This window comes from Gavia stellata, unplaced genomic scaffold (genome assembly GCF_030936135.1).
Source record: "Gavia stellata isolate bGavSte3 unplaced genomic scaffold, bGavSte3.hap2 HAP2_SCAFFOLD_71, whole genome shotgun sequence".
NCBI lineage: Eukaryota > Metazoa > Chordata > Aves > Gaviiformes > Gaviidae > Gavia > Gavia stellata.
The window spans coordinates 481647-489818 of record NW_026776518.1 but is presented as its reverse complement, the minus strand read 5'-3'; positions in this window follow the sequence as shown (position 1 = coordinate 489818).

Below are 8172 nucleotides of genomic sequence, written 5' to 3'. Positions count from 1 at the left end.
ATTCTGAAAACAACATAAAACCAGAAAAAAACAGGAGTCAATTCCTAAGAATGTGTATTAATCTGCAATTATATAGCACTTCAGAGAATCCCTTTAGGGATACAGAAGCAAAACTTTATACGTAACATCACGCTGTTACCGTCTCAACACACTAACGGTACATTTCAAGAAATCTTCAGGTTTGATAATCAAACACAAGCAGCAAAATCTTTTCCAGTTTTTTTACAATAGTTTGAACGCCAACAGCAAAATAGTCTCAAAGGTCACTAAAGGAGAGCCTGCTAATGCACGAGGTTCTTTCCTGATCTAGCTTAAGTTGCTTTTGCTTCCATTAGGCTACAAAACCAATAGATCTTTGGAGAAAACCAAAGCACAGCAAAGTCTCACCTGCATAAACCAGACTCTAAAGTCTGACTAGCTTGCCCCGCAACAAAACAGGCACTTAGCTAAAGCATGAAAACTCTGCGCCAGCGCTTTTGTGGCTGTTGACTAAAACCGATACACCTACACTGCTAGTGCTCCAGACTGATAGAACAGAGAAGAGAGTCTGCCATTGCTGCCTATTTCTTGGAGCTTAATCCATCAACAACCACACTTCTCAGCTGCTCAGTGCTTTCCATTGAAATGGAAACGAAACTGGCAGGGCTAGAGGATTCTTTCTGGTCCAGATCACAAACCACTGGATGAAGACCAGTTCAGAGCCCCATTTTTGGGTTTCTAGCATTTTTTTTGTATTTTCCCTGATAAGCAGAATAGCACATTCTCCGAGTGCTTGGAGTCAGAATGTTACAGGGCAGGAAAGAGTACTCAAGAGACCTGAGTTCTGGAGTCTGCAGCCCTTCCACTATATTGTGAGAACATCTAGTATAAAAAACAGGTCAAGAAATTCAGATCAAATTCAAAGGAGGCAAGTTTAAATGCCTCATTCCTGACTACAGGCTTTTTGAAGGGAATTCTGCCTTTCTAGAATGTGTCTCTAGAGTAAGCGTGGAAGAGGACACACCCCCCCCCCACCTTTTAAAATGGGTCCTAACCATCCATTTTGCTTTCCCAGCATCTTAAAAAGAGTCCATCAGAAAATTTTTTTCCACTGATACTTAAAATCCTGTTTACTTTTAGCTTGTATTAGCATTGCTTCTATGACTAGATTTCCATTATGAAAAGTAACAGTTACTGAACTGTAAAAGCTTAGAGGAGTACTCAGAAAAATCTGAACAAGTAGGCCATCTTCACTCAAGGTCCACTTGGTTCTTTCCAAGATCACGTCAGCGTTTAGTCAGTCACAGACTATGTTATAAAAACCCAATACTTCATGACCACATGTAAGAATTCCAAACATCCCATTTAGGCAGAATATCCGGGCCTAGTTTGTTCCTTTATCTTCCGAAGGTGAGTTTAAGCATCTACATCTGATTAATAACAACTGAAATTCATGGTTACCCATCTAAACCAAAAATTTGACATAGACATAGATGACACTGAAATGTATTCTCCAGCTTTAGCTCTGAAAATCCCTGGGGGATTTTTGCGTTTTCACAAGGAAAACACCCTTACCCCTTGCTTCAGTAAGCACCTGTGTCTCTAATATAGCAAGCGTAAGATTTTATGCTCATTTTACAAAGGTCAAAGTGCAACACAACCTGCCTAGAGGAGGATCTTGTTGCTGTTAAACAAGAGTGATGCTCTTTAAAGCAGGAAAGATACTCCTGCTTGAACTTCACCTTCAGGCAACGCCACATTTAGCAGAACCTAGTGAAGCAGATACTTTGTCTTCACTGTCTTCGGCTTACATATGAAAACAAAGCAACACACTTTGTAAAATGGCTATTATGGATATTAGAGTAACGCTTTGTGGGGGAACATATTTACGAGCATAAATTTTTCTTCTGAAATGTTGCGTTCTGTTCCTCACCTGCTATAACAGAACCCACATGCTTGGCCTATTTCAAAACATTTTTTCTTCTAGTGATAATAATTGGGCTCCTTCAAAGTTTATTACCATCCAGCATTCTGGTTTTAAGGCTCTGTTTGACACAGACCCAACTACTACAGGACTGACTGACGTCAGCCAGTCGGCCATTCAGCCTGCTAGCATTTGTGAAGCTGGAGGTACGTTAGCAACTGATGACAAAATTCGGAGACCCTTCTGCAGCAAAGCCCTTAAAGCAAATTAAACACTGTTCAAAACGTCTTGACCATTTTCTTCAATACTACTAGAAAAATTCAAGCCTTGTGAAATGTCTCTCTGCCTACGCATGTCATGCAATGCAATGGCATCCCTAAGACCCCTAACATTGTGCCCTTAAGTCTCTTCGCAGACATTCTCCTGAAATAGTTTCAATACCTGTAGATACACAGCGAGCTTTAAGTCCAATCACTTGAAAGGCCAGGGCTGAAGTTACAGTTACCGCAGTGTACATATTTTTCTGTTTAAGTTTTAATACATCAAAGAGGAAGAGGAAAAAACCCACTAGTCCACATTTCAAAGAAAGGCTGTTGTAAGAGTGTCAGAGAACCACAGGAAAAAAAAAAAAGAACTTTAAGGACTGAAAACACTTTATAAGTCTTTTTATTTCTGAAAAGTCACAACCCAGAGTCTTTAATCACATTTAAACTTACCGAGATGGCAGATTACCAAACTGAAATGTCATACCAAAACCATTATCACCTCTGAGAAAGAAGCACCATTTATTAGATTTAAAAGAATTTATGACTGCTCTAAGAACATTTCTTACGTATATTCACCGTAAATTTTCTGCCATAAAACCTCAGTATTGCCCTGATGTGGTTAGCAGGTAGTACCAGGAAAAAAAAATCACAGTTAGAAATGGATGATACAATGATGTTCAATAGCATCACTTTCAGCTTACTCTGTTTTTATAAGATATCCTCCCACATTTCCTTATCATTTTACCTAGAGGAATTCCAGGAAACCAAAACTTTGGTAAGCACTACATGTCGCACGTCAACCACGTCTCCTTCTACGCCTAGCTCCGTGTCTAAAACACAGATCTGAAGGTAGCTGTCGGAAGAGCAACTACAAAAGAACAGCTCTGTGAGGCCCCCAACACAAGTCACAGCTACCGATCGTGGCCAAATCGCATTACCGCTTCCCATCCCGCTTCAGCCCTGGTGCCGCTTGCCCTCCTGGTCCCCCGCACGCCGGCGGGATGGGCCCCAGGCTGACTCCCTCCCCGGCTGCCCCCACGCACCTTCTTTGCTCTGGGCGTTGGTGATCTGCAGGTCGCAGTTGGCCGCCTTCAGCTTCTCGCGGCCCATGATCTGGCGCTTGAGGTCGCACAGGGAGATGTGGAGGCCATTGAAGGTGACCGTGGCATAGTTCAGCTGGGAGGAGAACTTATAATGGACGCACGACATGGTTGGGGCCAGGCGGTGCCTGCTTTGCGATGGTGTCTACCACGGCAGACTGTGTCACGACCTCTGTGCTGGCGGCTTGAGGAAGGGCCCACTGAGGGGGTCGGGGAAAGCAGCACCCCCTGAGGTCGAGCTCCTCCTCGCAGCCCAGGCGGGCGTCAGGCAACGGGGAGAGGCCTCTGCAGCCCCGGCTCAGACCCACTCCCTCTCTCGCACACAGCACTTCCAGGCCCAACCGCTCACTGTGGCGACTCAGGCGCCCCTGCCTCAACATTCCGCAGAGGGGTTTCCCTTGCCTCAACATTCCGCAGAGGGGTTTCCCTTGCCTCAACATTCCGCAGAGGGGTTTCCCTTGCCTCAACATTCCGCAGAGGGGTTTCCCCTGCCTCAACATTCCGCAGAGGGGTTTCCCCTGCCTCAACATTCCGCAGAGGGGTTTCCCTTGCCTCAACATTCCGCAGAGGGGTTTCCCTTGCCTCAACATTCCGCAGAGGGGTTTCTGGGCCGACAACCGTTGCGCACGCACAACAGCCCCCCGCACCCAGTGCATTTTGACAACAGGCCCGTGTCACGTGAGCGCGGCGGCCCCGCCATCTTCTTCCGAAGTCTGAGCGCCCCATAGGGGAGGGCCGTTACCAGTCCATGTCACCGCCCGTCAGCCCCGGGCCTGTCACTGCCCCCGGCTGCTCGTGTCCCTGCTGCCCCCCGGCCCATCACCGCCCGGTGTCCTGTCACCCCCCAGGCCTCTCACCGCCCGCTGTCCCTCCTGTCACCCCAGGCTGGCACCACCCGCTGTCCCCTCCTCGCAGCAGCCAGGCAGGGCAAGGCAGCCTGGGGAGATGCAGCGGCCTTTTCCTGGGGCCCTCGGCTAACGAGGACGAGCTTCCACGACAGCTTAGTTTAGATCTTTCAATGCCTTTTGGGTTTCCTAAGTCAGGAAAGCCTTTTGATTTCAGTGCTGTCCTCTATATCCAAGGGAGAGTTGGTTTTGCTCTTTGTGTCTGTTTGTTTTTCCTGTTCGTAGTGGTTTGGAAGCCCAGGTTTTAATAGGGTAGCATTGCTTAAAAGCCAGTGGTGGAATATGGATTATACATATTCGTTCCATAATCCGGCCATAGCCACAGTCCAGCTACAGCAGCAGAGGCAAATAAGCCCGACTGTTGCATATGCCCTAAAAGCCCATCCTCTTCCAGAAATCAACTCCCCTGGGTATCTGTCCCATTGAATTCTCAGTGGTACAAGGACAGGCATCTACGTTAGGAATTTTCACTGAAGAAAGGAAGGATACCACCCTGCTGCCAAGAAGGGTTTGTCGCTAGTCTGAAAGGAGACCCCTGGGTCTATCTACTGCTATCTACAAGAAAAAGTGTTACAGCCCTCTGATAGCATGTGGCACTAAGTTCCACCTGTCTGTAACAGCTTTTATCCCACAGTTAGGGGTTGCAGAACTAGAAAGAGCTATTGCAAATGTGTCAAGGGAATTAGAAAAAGCCATTACTGAAAGCGCAGCTAGTATTACAGCCCTACGGGAAGAAATCAAATTATTATCACAAATGGTAGTATAGAATCCATTAGCCCTAGACCACTTTTTAGAAGTACAGGACAGAGTATGTGTATCATTGAATAACAGCTGCTGGGGTCTTATGTAAATCACGCCCAGAAAAGTGAAACTGATAGAAGCAAGTGTCTCTAGTGATCTCCTTGCCCATCCACCTGTGGTCACATCTACCTGGCTGGCTGTGCCTCCTCATCCCATGCCCACTTCTAGCAAATGAAGGTGGGGTGTTGCATGGGAACATTTTACAGTCAATGTTCAAAGCATTCCTGAGTTAGGACTGAGAAAGAAATGAACCTGTGTGGCATCAGGTGCTTGTTAACGTCATCACACTTAGCAAAAGCCTTCCTAGAAGATGGTCTCTCCTGGAAGTCCCTCTGCAACCACGCTGAAATTGAGATGCAAGAATAAACTCATTACCGTTGCTGCACACTTACCATCTCCCAGGGGAAAGTCACTGAGTGTGGAAAGCCATAGCAGGAAATCAAGTGTCCTGGAGGTTTAGTAGGGCCTGCTGAGGGCTTCTCATAAATGAGTGGTTTAGGCCGCTTAAAGAATCACCATCAAGGGTATTGGGAAAAGCAATTTTAATAGAAGTTTATAAAAATGCGACTCAACAGAATTCGATGGCAAGGTTCACTCTACTACTTACTAAAACATACAAAGGGAAATCAAATGAGAATCAACTCAGAATGATTTATACAGAGGGAGAGAGCGGAGAAACAAAGGGGTAAAGAATAAGGAAGACCCTCCCATTGAGTCACAAGGTTCAGAATGGACTCCCTTGCTTTCTAAACTTCTCAAAGAGGAGATTAGCTGCCGCTGAACCCAGACTCATTCCAAGGCTTGGTCAACACTTTATCTCTAAAGGAAAAGAGAAGGTACAAGGGATGAAGAGTTCCTCCCGTTGAGTCACGAGGGTCGGAATTGACCCCCTTGCTTTCTAAGCTCCTTCTCAGAGAGCAGTCTAGGTGCGGCTAGGTGTAATCCTAGTCCCAGACTTGGTCAATGCGTTTCATCTAAGGATTATGTGTATTTAGCAGCAATTTGAGGTTCATTCACTGTTTGAGGTAAATTATAAGATTTAGGCAGCACTTAATCAAGGATTAATTTTAGGATTTACAAAGCGAGCTAATCACAACAATAGCCTGAAGCAAGCTAATCACAACAATAGCCTGATTACAGATTGATCCACACACGCACGCACACAGACATAAAGCTATAGATACATATACAAAGGTATACCTGTTAAAAATTCCCCTCGAGTTCCGTGAAATATTCACTTCAAATGTCTCAGTATTTCTCAGGGGGCCAGGGTTGAGCCTCCAGGAGGGGAGGGTTTCAGCCCAGGTTTCGTCGCCAGCTGTCGGTGGCAGTCCTCCAAATTTCACAAACTGGAGAGTTTGCAAACTCTGAGAGGCGTCCCACTTGGAGAGAGATGCTGGTCGCAGCCCGCTGCGGTCCAGGAGAGCTCAAAGGGCCTCCCTTGGGACCGCTGTTTGTAGGTTTGCAAGATGATTGGCTTTAGTCATTAGTAAAATGAAGGAATTTCTGGAACCATGGTGTTGTTCCACTTGGGTTACGATCCTGAGAAGGAGTGCTCCAGGGCTGTTAGAGAATGACAGATCATCCCATGCTAACACTAATGCCAAAGCTGAACCCCTCACCAGATGCCTGAAGCCTAAACCCTCACCCAACTCCCTAATCCTGTCCCTCACCCTCCCTCATCTTCAACCCCTCTCCTAAGCCTAACTGATGTTTCCCAGGATCTAGAAGCAGGGCAGGGATTGTGAGGTTCTGAAGGGAAAGGCCAGGGAGATGAGATGAGAGGTTAGGCAAGAGGAAGGTGAAGGCATAGGTGACATTGCCGGAGAGTAGGTTGTGATGTCATTTCTGCCGGAGGAAGCTGGCTGGTGAGGAGCAGCATTGTGAGGATGCTTGTGAGTGACATCAAAGAGAGAGATGGGACAACGGGGTAGGCCAAAGGAGAGGCATGTGAGAGGGACAGCACTTGCTTGTTGTCTGTGAGGTCCCTACCCCTCAAACGCTAGCCTTAACGGCAGCCCTCACCTCTAGCCTTAATGGCAGCCCTCACCTCTAGCCCTAACCCAACCCCTCAACCCACAAAGCTAGTCAGTGCTCAAATCAATTACAAGAAGCTCTAAGCAGAATCACAAACCCTCACGCTGAGCCTCACCCTGATCCCTAACCCTAAAAGGGGAGCTCTCAGCCCTAGCCCTGCCCTGAGCACAAAGCCCAAAGCAGAAACTCTCCCCAGATGCCCGAACCCAAGCTGCTAACATAAACCCCTAACCCCTAAGCCCTAGCACCCTCCCTCGAAGCCCCTAACCTTCCACCTGTCCTCCATGGCACTGCAGATGCCATTCTGCGTGCAAATACCAAGAGAGAGAGCACTGCAGGTGAACACACTATTTCAGAAGGAGATACCCCTGGAGGTGCAGATGTCAATGCAGATACCTTTGCAGATGGATGATCCATTCCTAGTAACATTGCAGATGCAGGTGCCACTGCAGCACAGGAGTCTTTCCTGGGCCCTGTGCACTTTCTAAGGTGCACTTTTATAAGGCGACCTGGAGGACGCATCCATCATCAGGTCTGTTGATGTCATCAAATGGGGAGGAGCATTCCTGTGCCTTAAGGATGCCATTCAGAGAAGCCCTGCCAGGTGGGAGGGATGCCTTGCCACAAACCTCCTGAAATTCCACAAGAACTAGCACTGGGTCCTGCACCTGGGCCAGACCGGCCCCCTCCAGTGATATGGGCTGGGGATCATCTGACCGGGATGCAGTTCTGTGGAACATACCCTGATGCTCCTGGGCGACAGAAGACAAAACACCTTCCAGCAGTGTGCCCTGGTAGCAAAGAAGTGTCCTGGGCTGTATGAACAGGGGCCTCACCCAAAGATGGAGGGAAGCGATTATCTCCCCCTACTCGTCACTCATTAGACCACATGCACAATACGGGGTCAATTTTTGGGCTCCCGGTACAAGAAAGATGTTAATAAGTGGGAGCAAGATCAGCAGAGGGCCATGAAGATGCTCGGGGCCTGGAGCACTTCCCTGCAAGGAGACGCTGCAGGACAGGGCATTTTCATTCTCTAGAATGGGAGGGCTTTGGGACCCTGCCAGCAGCCTGGCCAGTCCCTAGGCAGAGGTTTTCAGGAAAATGGATCCAAATTCATCCCTGTGGTGCTTGGCAGGAGGACAATAGTCTAGACGATG